The following is an 11,442-nucleotide window of genomic DNA, read 5'->3' on the forward strand; positions in this document are numbered from 1 at the left end:
TGTGTATAGGAGGTGTGTTCCAGAGACTGCTGTAATCCAAGACATGGTCAGACCAGTTAGTCACATGACTAACCTGCTTGGCAACCTGGGTTTCTCTGAATTGTACAAACAGTTTGAACTCAGAAAGACTGTTTGCTCCTGGATTGAGAAGATCTCTCCTGTCTGCACCCATCTCTTTCTCACAAGCCTCTGAATCCACTGAAGACACATGAACTCCAAGAGACAAAAGTCTCCTACAGCGAACAAGGTTTAAGAAGAATATTGGGCCCCGACGAAAAGCAAGATCTAACTAAATCAAGGACTCTACTGTGAGCTCGGAGAACTGCAACAAAAACTGTTCAGATATTGCCTCAAACTTTTTCACTTTATTTTTCTTCTGCTCTTTTCTGTCTCTATTTGCATGTGTGTATTGCGTATGCATGCTAGCATGGGCGTGTCGTGTATCCATAGGCATTAACCGAATTAGAGTTTAAGTTTAATATATTTCAATTTTTCTTCTTTAAACCTAAGAAAGCCTGTTTGTGCTAGTTTCTTTGCCTTATAATTGGAAAGCGGTGAACAAGGATTCACCAAGGGGGAGCTAAAAACACGGTGTGTGTAAAATTAAACCCTGTTACAGTTAGACCAGGTGAAGGCTGAAAAGGAACCCTAGACCTCTTTCTCACCTGGTCATAACAACTAAAATGTCAGGACTGTTCCAACTTCTAGAGTGCACATCCTGTGCTATGTGGGAATTGCAGGATGCTTTTCGTATCCTGGATAACCCTATATGCAGGAAGTGTCATCAGTTGCAGCAGCATCAGGTTTCAGAACCTGAGCCGCAGCTGACGTCACTGTGGTGGATCATGAGGTTGAGAGCTTCGTGGATAGCACATTTATAGATGTGGTCACCCCACAGCTCAAGGGTATGCAGGGATGGAGGGAATGGGTGACCTCCAGGCAGTCATGAAGAAACAGGCAGGTAGTGCAGGAGACTCTGAATGCGTCTCACTCTCCACCCAGTATTCAGGTATTGAGGAAAGTGATGGTTCATCTGGGGAGTGCAGCCAGAGAAAAGGCCCTGGCATGGGGTGGCTCAGCCACTAAGGGGGGCACAATGAATACTGGAAGAGCGATAGTGATAGGAGATTCGATGGTCAGGGGAACAGACAGGTCTTTCTGTGGCTGCAGACATGAATCCAGGATGGTGTGTTGTCTCCCTGGTGCCAGGGTCAAGGATGTAACTGAACGTCTGCAGAGCACACTGAGGGTAGAGGGTGAACAGCGAGCAGTCATGGTCCACATTGGTATCAACAACATAGTTAGGCAGAGGGATGTGGTGCTGTTGAAAGAGTTTAGTGAGCTAGGTAAGAAATTAGCAAGCAGGACCTCGAAAGTAGTAATCTCCGGATTACTCCCAGTACCATGCGCAAGTGACTATAGAAATAGGAGGATACTGCAGATGAATGCTTGGCTGGGGAAAGATGGTGCAGGAGCAAGGGCTTTAGATTCCTGGGACACTGGGACCAGTTCTGGAGAAGGTGGGACCTGTACAGGCTGGATGGGTTGCATCTGAACAGAGCTGGGACAAATTTCCTTGCGGGGCGATTTGCTAATGCTTTGGGGAAGGTTTAAACTAACTTGACAGGGGTGTGGGAACCAGGAGGAAATATCAGAGAGGAATACCAAGGTGCACAGAATACTGGGAGAGATAGATAGGTAGGGAATAGTAAGTTATTAGGTGGGGTCAGAGTAAGGGAGAAAGTAATAAAGTCTAAATCAGGGTTAATGTGCATGTATGTGAATGCATGGAATGTTGCTAATAAGATTGGTGAGTTAGAAGTGCAGATTGACATGTGGAAATATGATGTTGTGGCTGTAACAGAGACCTGGCTCAAAGAAGGGCAGGACTGGACGTTAAATATTCCTGGATTCAAGGGACTGAATTTTATTAGTGCGCCGCATATCGCGGCAGCGCGCTTTGAAGTTGGTGGCATGATGGATGGGGGGCGGGGCAATTGGCACCATGATGGATCCGACACAGCTGATGATCATGTGCTGGGGCCCTATTAAAAGGGCAGTCAGCACATCAGCTATGCCTGCATCTAAAGAAGACACAGAACCAAGTAGCAGTTCAACAGTAGAGATCGCTCCATTAGTGAAAAGATAACTTTACCTGCGTGGGGACAGAGAGACATGGTAGGGTGGCACCACGGTTCGGTGATGCATCCCTGACTACTCTCCTCCAGGCTGTGCAGGCAAGGCGGGAGGTGCTCTTCCCCCATGATGGCAGGAAGAGGCCCTCCCCCCTGACCAAGGCAGCCTGGCTGGAGGTGGCAGGGGAGGTCAGTAGCCGTGGGGCCATCCGCTGCGACTGGGTACAGTGCTGCAAAAGGATGAACAACCTGTTAAGGACCACAAGAGTAAGTGCTAATTCACATCAGGGCTCCACTCAAACTGGGTGTACCCACACAGTGTGGCACATGCCGAAGAAAGGGAGGTTGGGCAGGGAGTAAAGAAGTGACATGAATGGTGCAAAGTACGACAGAATTTACCCTTGTCCGGCGCTCAGAGAAGGGCACCTACATGAGTGGCTCACTCAGTAGTACACACTGAGCACCCCCCACCTTTGTGGCCAGCACCCCTCTATTGACATGTGTTGTGCTGTTGAAATGCTTTCTGTAATATCTGCCTCGTTGCTCCTCCAGGCGAAGAGAGTCCACAATTCGAGGGAGGCTACCTGCACCAGTGGAGGCACACCAGACATACAAAGGCTGACAGATGTTGAGGAGGAGGCCCTGGAGCAGCAAGTCAGTTGCCGCGCTCATTTGGTCATTTGGACATCGGGGTCCATGTTGAACAAACTTCCAAATGATATGAACGATGATCAATATGGAATTTCAGTTCTGTGGTGTAATACTGTTCTAATTGTGAAATGTTCTACATCAAGACTAACAATATCCTCTTCCCATTGTTTCTTCCAGGTGCAAGCTCAGAGCCAACCTCGGCTGCACGGGTGGCCTCCCACACCTCGGAGGAAGAGCCATCCTCTGAGGAAGCAGCATCTCATGACAATAATGCACCTTCCACCAGCGCTGATACAGCCACCTCGGTGGGTATCCGTTCGGCCTTAGAATCTGGGTCACAATCTAGTGAGGGCACTGCACACGCACCCGAGCAGCTGACTGAAGCTGAGACAGTGGAGGCACCTGACAGACGGAAGACCGTGGAAGTCATCCACATCCATCTGTGCTCACCCAAGCTAAGCCAAACTCTTAAAATCTTGGGCTTCCCACACAGACTTTTATCAGTTCGCAAACATTTCAATGTTAAGCTTGAAAAACAGGGTGACCTTGGCACCAAGGTGTCTTGTCTAGGATTCAAGGCACTATAGTTATCTCTGCCCTCAATCTGGGTTTCTGGGATTCTGCTAAAGTGCTTGTTTTTAGTTCTGGCAGCAGGCTGCCTTTTATGCACTCTACTAAATTTCTATTGAAGTTTACCTTTTTATAATTTGGTTAATGAAGGCCCAAACTACAATTCCCCATCAAGTCACCTTTCAGCCACTTTTACTCAGAGTATATCACAGACAGGAATAAAATAGTTCAGTATAAGATTAAGTGTAACAATGAAATTAAAGAAGTGTATGGTCAGTCATTATATTTAAGTTAGTTCTTATTAAACAGCAAGAAAACCCGAAATTGGGATTCCCCAGGTTCCTTACACCACTTCTGATCCTATGATGGAAGGAAGGTCATTTATGAAGCAGCTTGAGATGGCTGGGCCTTGGACACTGCCCTGAGGAACTCCTGTAGCGTTGTCCAGGGGCTGTGATGGTTGGTCTCAAAAAACCACAACCATCTTCCTTTGTGTTAGATATGGCTCCAATCAGTGGAGAGATTTCCCCCATATTGCCATTGTTTTCAGTTTTATGAGGGCATCTTGATGTTACACTCAGTCAAATGCTGCCTTGATATCAAGGGCTGTCACTCTCAGATCGCCTCTGGAATTCAGCTCTTTGGTCCATGTTTGGACCAAAGCTGTCATGACGTCTGTAGCCAAGTGATCCTGGTGGAACTCCATCTCTAAACCCTTTGACCTCTCTACTTCTCTCCCCACCTTAAAGAAATGTCTTGAAATCCATTTTTGATCAAGCTTATAGTTCTCTCCCCAACTAACCCACAGTGAGAGCATCATTTTTCTTTAATCACTTTTTAACACACCTATAAAGCACCTTGGACATTTTTCTGCTTTAAAGATATAAATGTCAATTGTTTGTACTCGCTGTAAAATATGGATTAAAAAAATGTAAACAAATTTGAAACAGTAATGTGCATGAACATCACCTGTATGCCTGTGGATACCTGTGTTTTTAAAGAAATTTATTTCAACCTTTTATTAATTTTGCTTTTGTCAATTTCCTACTCAGATATTGTTTAAGGTAAGTTGAGGAGAAAGCACTGCACAGTAAACTGTACAAGGAAGGGCAATATCTGCCTGAAAAGGTAATAGGAAAAATTAAAGTCTACTCCTCACAATGCCCATAGTTTGTCAGCAGAAGTCAAAATGGTTGTATTAGTCCCTTCACTTATCATTCACTATGTACAGATGATAATTTCACAAAGATGGCATTGCAGTTAAATTAATAGAAAACAATGGATACCAAAGAGTGTTATAAAGCTGTACTCTAACTGCGGGTTATAACTGTGGTTTAAAACTCAACCTGAATTACAGAATTATATCCTGAACTCACTCTGTGCATACTATTTACTTTGAGTGTGTTCCAGGTCTGTTTAATTTCCATTCAGCTTTCAAGCTAGTAGCAGTTATCAAGTGCATGATAATTATAACATGCTCCATATCATTTATGTGTAATAAGATAAAGAAAATGTTATCTCAATGTTGCCAGATGTCAATTCTGTGGGTTTATTGGGAAATTGTCTGTAGCTCCATGATAAATATTATAAAGCAATAATTCATTACAAATATCTAGTATTAATAATCTAATCTAGCAGAAATGTTCAAATACATTTAAAATTAGAAATAAACAATTAAATAATGATGGATTAGTGAAATGTTTCTCATTTAAGTACGAGAGTCAATAATTCCAACCTATATTCCACCTTCTTGAACAAATTTTTAAAAAATTATTTTTGGGATTTCTATGTCACTGGCAAGGCCAGCAATTATTGCCCATCTGTAGTGAACCTGCAGAGGTGGTGGTGGACTTTCTTCTTCAATGGCTGTCATTTGTATGGCGAGGATCTTGTTATCCTTAGTCATGGTTTGATAGGCCACTTCAGAGGGCAGTTAAAAGTCAACTATATTGGTGTAGGTCTGGAGTGTAGGTCAGACTGGGTTAGTTGGCAAGTTTCCTTCCCTAAAGGACATTATGAACCAGATGGATCTTTACAATATGAAACTTTATGTTCACTTTCACTGATACAAACATTTATTTCCAACACACTATATAAATTTAATCCAAAATCTCAATCTGTCATAGTGAGATTTGAATTCACACTGGATTATTAATCCAGGCGTCTGGATTACTAGCCCAGTAGCATTACCACTATGCTACTGTGTCCCAAAATTGATAAAAGTTGCCATTATCAATGTGAATTCTTATTATCTCTATTTTCCATATTTTTCATTGTTCTTGAAAATATGATTTCAATAAACATTTTTAAAACAATTCATCTTGGAATATGGGCATCACTACCAAGGCCAACATTTATTGCCCATCCCTAGCTGCCTTGAAAAGATGATGGTGATCTGCCTTCTTGAACCACTGCTGTCTGTATGGTGAAGGTACTCCCACAGTGCTGTTCGGGAGGGTGTTCCATGATTTTGACCTAGTATCAATGATGGGACAGTGATATACCTCCAATTCAGTTCATATGTGACTTGGAGGGTAACTAGGGGATGATGGTGTTCCCATGCAGCTTCTGTCCTTCTCCTTCCAGGTGGTAGATGTCACAGATGTTGAAGAATTTGCAACCATCTTCAGCCAGAAATGCCGAGTTGATGATCCACCTCATCCTACTCCTGAGGACTCCAGCATTACAGATGCCAGTCTTCAGCCAATCTGATTCACTCCACCTGACATCAAGATACAGCTGAAGGCACTGGATACTGCAAAGGCTGTGAGCCCTGATAACATCCCGGTTCTAGTACTAAAGACTGGTGCAGCAGAACTAGCCGTGCCCCTAGCCAAGCTGTTCCAGTACAGCTACAACACTGGCATCCACCCGACAATGTGGAAAATTGCCCAGGTATGTCCTAGCCACAAAAAGCAGGACAAATCCAATCAAGCCAATCACTGCCGCATCAGTCTACTCTCGATCATCAGAAAAGTGATAGAAGGTGTCATCAACAGTGCTATCAAGCACCACTTAAACAGCAATAATCTGCTCACCGAAGCTCAGTTTGGGTTCCACCAGGGCCACTTGGCTCCTGGCCTCATTACAGACTTGGTCCAAACATTCACAAAACAGCTGAACTCAAGAGGTGAGGTGAGAGTAATTGTCCTGGATATCAAGGCAACATTTGACCAAGTGCGGCGTCAAGGAGCCCAAGCCAAACTGAAGTTAACGGGAATCAAGGGGAAAACTCTCCAGTGGTTGGAGTCATACCTAGCACAAAGGAAGATGGTTATGGTTGTTGGAGGCCAATCATCTCAGTCCCAGGACATCATTGCAGGAGTTCCTCAGGGTAGTGACTTGACCTTTTTTTCATCATAAGGTCAGAAGTGGGGATGTTCACTGATGATGGATAGATGATTGGTTAACAGACAGGAAGCAACGAATGGGGATAAACCGGGCATTTTCAAGTTCCCAGGCTGTAAATAGTGGAGTGCCGCAAGGATCAGTGCTGGGGCCTCAGCTATTTACAATCTATATTAATGACTTAGATGAAGAGACAGAGAGTAATGCATCTAAGTTTGCTGATGATATAAAGGTAGATGGAAAGGTAAGCTGTGGGAAGGACACAGAGAGGCTGCAAAGAGATATAGATAGTGAGTGGGTAACAAGGTAGCAGATGGAATGTAATATAGGGAAGTGTGAAGTTATGCACTTTAGTCATAAGAATAGAAGAACAGAACATTTTTAAAAAGGTATGAAACTTGTAAGTGTCAGTGTTCAAAGAGACTTGGATGTGCTTGTACAAGGAATGTAGAAAGTTAACATGCAGGTACAGCAAGCAATTAGGAAAGCAAATGGCATGTTGGCTTTTATTACAAGGAGATTGGAGTACAGGAATAAAGAAATATTGCTACAATTGTACAGGCTTTTGGTGAGACCACATCTGGAATACTGTGTGCAGTTTTGGTCTCCACATTTAAGAAAGGATATACTGCATTGGAGGCAGTGCAGCAAAGGTTCACTAGATTGGTCCCTGGGATGAGGGAGGCGGTTGCCCTATGATGAGAAACTAAGTAAATTGGGCCTGTATTCTCTGGAGTTTAGTAGAATGAGAGGTGATCTCACTGAAGCATATAAGATTCTAAAGGGGCTGGATAGGGTAGACACTGACAGATTATTTCTGCTGGTTGGGGAATCTAAAACACAGGGGCACAGTCTCAGGATAAGGGGCCAATCATTTAGGACTATGAGGAGGATTTACTTCACTCAAAGGGTTGTGAATCTTTGGAATTCTCTACCCTAGAGAGTTGTGAATGTGCCATTGTTGAATACATTTAAGGCTGGGATAAACAGATTTTTGGTCTCTTAGGGAAGCAAGGGGTATGGTGAGCAGACAGGAAAGTGGAATTGAATCCTAAGATCAGCCATGATCGCTTTGAATGGCAGAGCAGGCTTAATGGGCCATATGGTATAATCCTATTCCTATTTCTTGTGTTCTTGTGTATGGTTGTACAATGATTGGAACCATTCACAATTCCTCAGATACTGAAGCAGCCCATGTCCATATGCAGCAAGACCTGGACAACATTCAGGCTTGGGCTGATAAGTGGCACGTTACATTCGTGCCACACAAGTGTCAGGCAATGACGATGCCAGCAAGAGAGAATCAAACCATCTCCCCTTGACATTCAATGGCATTACCATTGCTGAATACCCCACCATCAACATCCTGGGGGTTACCATTGACCAGAAACTGAACTGGAGCAGCCACATAAATACTGTGGCTACAAGAGCAGGTCTGAGGCTGGGAATTCTGTGATGGGTAACTCACCTCCTCACTCCCCAAATCCTGTCCACCATCTACAAGGCACAAGCCAGGAGTGTGATGGAATATACTTGCCTGGATAAGTGCAGCACCAACAACACTCAAAAACCTCAACACCGTACAGGACAAAGCAGCCCATTTAATTGGCACCCCATCCACCACTTTAAACATTCACTCCCTCCATCATTGACACAGTGTGTACCATCTACAAGATGCACTGCAGCAACTCACCAAGGCTACTTCGACAGCTCCTTCCAAGCCCGTGACTTCTTCCACCTAGAAGAACAAGGACAGCAGATGCATGGGAATACCACCACCTGCAAGTTCCCCTCCAAGCCACACACCATCCTGACTTGGAACGATATCATCATTCATTTACTGTCGCTGGATCAAAATCCTGGAACTCCCTCCCTAACAGCACTGTGGATGTACGCACACCAGATGGACTGCAGCAGTTCAAGAAGACAGCTCACAACCACCTTCTCAAGGGCAATCTGGGATGGGCAACAAATGCTGGCCTTTCCAGTGGTGCCCACATCCCATGAAAGATTAAAATAAAGTCTCGCCGAGTTGCTGCCACCTTGTGCCGATGGTGGAGGGAGTGAATGTTTAAGGTGGCAAATGGTGTAATGACCAAGTGGACTGCTTTGTCCTGGATGGTGTCGAGCCTCTTGAACATTGTTGCAGCCGCACCCATCCAGGCAAGTGGAGAATATTCCATCACATTCCTTGTTTTTTTTAATTCATTCATGGGATGTGGGCATCACTGGCTAGGACAGCATTTATTGCCCATCCCTAATTGTCCTTGTAAAGGTGGTGGTGAGGTTTTGCGGAGTCAGGAGGTGCATTTCTCAACTGCAGAATACCCAACCCTTGACCTAATAGCCATGGCATTTATGTGGCTGATTCAGTTGAGTTTCTGTTGACAATGTCAGCAATGGTAATGCCAGGAAGAACTCATTAGACTCTTGCTGGTTGGACATGGTTATTGCCCAGCACTTGTGTGGCACAGATGTTATCAGTCCAAGCCTTAGGTTGTTTAGGTTTTTCTGCATTTGGACATGGACTGTTTCATTATCTGAGGAACTGGAATGGAATTGAACACTATGCAATCATCAGTGAACATCCCCACTTCTGACCATATGATGGAAGGAAGGTCATGATGAAGGTCATTTCAAATGTGTGGGTCGAACAATATAATTCTCAATTTCCAAAGCATCCATAAAGTTAACTGGTACAAAGTAATGTGCATTTAATCATTTTAATTCTTTATATCCACTCAAAGGCTATACATGTGCAGCATCTGTTAGTCAGCAAGAATGACTAAGCAGGGGTTCAGTGCAATTGCTCCAGAAAATGATAATTATATGTAAAATGACTATCAGTCAATGTTAGTATTGATAAAAATACACCTTGGCACACAGTTAGCAATTTATGCTAAAAATGTACAGTACTGATTGTCAGAGGTCACAGTCATGCAGATTCTCTACTGTCTGAAATACAATTACAGTTTTTAAGGAAACTTTCCTAAGCTGTGACTAGGATGAATAGGTTGAATGTGCAGTTTCAATGCTGCAATGAAGAACATGTTACTGATTGAAGCACAATGCTAACACCTAGTGCTCGGTCTTTTAAATAGCTTCAGGTTTCATATTCCTTTGGATAATGTTTACATTCCTGCAGCCAAACCCACTTACAAACACAAGGTAGTTAGCAATGTTTAGCATTTAATATTGTTCAACTGCATAAATCAAGAGTGAAAATTCTAGAAATGCACCAAAGTTACTCAGCATCTGACATATTTGTTAAAATTATGCAATGACAGAAAGGGTGTTGCAATACTGTAAACTGAACAGAAGTGTCGTGCTTAATGATTTGGAACAAAGAATTAATTTTGTTGACAACTTTTTCTGCTTTTCATTGCCATTAGCAACCAAGATGAAAGGAAAGCAAAGTCCAGAAGAAACAACCTTTGCTTAGTTCCACTCACATAGAAGTGATAAGGTTTATTACATTTTTTTTGAACAACTGATTTTTTTTTGCTGTTTTCTTATAATGCCAATTTACATAACAAGAAGATGCACCAAAGCAACTGTAATAATGGCAGATATTTCCAAGTTTGAACCTGGTGCTTAATACAGGTGTACAAAAAGACATGGAGAACTGATATTGAGAATCAGTGGATAAGCAGATGAGTGACTAAATGTACTGCAGAACACTTTGCTTGACAACGTTCCTGTGAAGTGCCGTGGGACGTTTTACTATGTTAAAGATGCTATATAAATGCAAGTTGTTATTGTTGTATTTACAGTGGATTTAGGATAACTGACACAAGAGCATTTATCCTGTTATCTTCACACTAAGGAACACAGAAAAATACTACCAATAACAAGTTTAGTAAAAGTAGTGATCTAGTTAAATCTGAAAGATATAGTTCAAGAGGAATAACAGAACAGCACTTGGGTCAGAAAATCAGGTGCCCAATTTCCTGCAAATGATTCACGACACCCAATTTTTTAATAGACAATTTGATGAATAATGAGGCCATGCTACCAGCATGCATAGCTTCACTTCAATAGTTAAATTCTATTACAAAGTTTTTGTTTTGGAATTTTAAAATTTGAGTAAGATTTTGCCAACTATAAGAACATAAGTACATAATAAACAGGAGCAGGAGTAGATCAGGTGGCCCTTGAAGCCTGCTCCACCATTCAATACGATCGTTGCTGATCTGCCTCAATTCCACTCTCCTACCCACTCCCCAGATACTGTGGTTCCCTGAGAGACCAAAAATCTGTCTATCTCGGCCTTGAGTATACTCAACAATGGAGCATCCACAACCCTCTGGGATAGAGAGTTCCAAAGGTTCACAACTCTCTGAGTGAAGAAATTTCTTCTCATCTCAGTCCTAAATGATTGACCCTTTAACCTGGGACTGTGCCCCTATGTTCTCGATTCCCCAGCCCAGAGAAACAACCTCTGAGTGTCTACCCTGTCAGCCCCCTACAGAATCATGCATGTTTCAATGAGATCACTTCTCATTCTTCTAAATACCTGTAATCAGTTGGAAGGTTCGTTCCCCCTATTGGTACAGGAACGGACGTGACAGAATATTCAGTTATGAATCCACTTTATTGGGACAAAGTCAAAACAAGTTTATTAGGTTTTAATCAAACTAAAGCAATAAACTTAGGCAGCGATTTACAGTCTAACACAGGCTATATACATCCCATATTAGATCTAGACAGGGGAGCGCAAGTTTTCTCCTGCAGCTTT

The sequence above is a fragment of the Heterodontus francisci genome, chromosome 1 (assembly GCF_036365525.1).
Source record: "Heterodontus francisci isolate sHetFra1 chromosome 1, sHetFra1.hap1, whole genome shotgun sequence".
NCBI lineage: Eukaryota > Metazoa > Chordata > Chondrichthyes > Heterodontiformes > Heterodontidae > Heterodontus > Heterodontus francisci.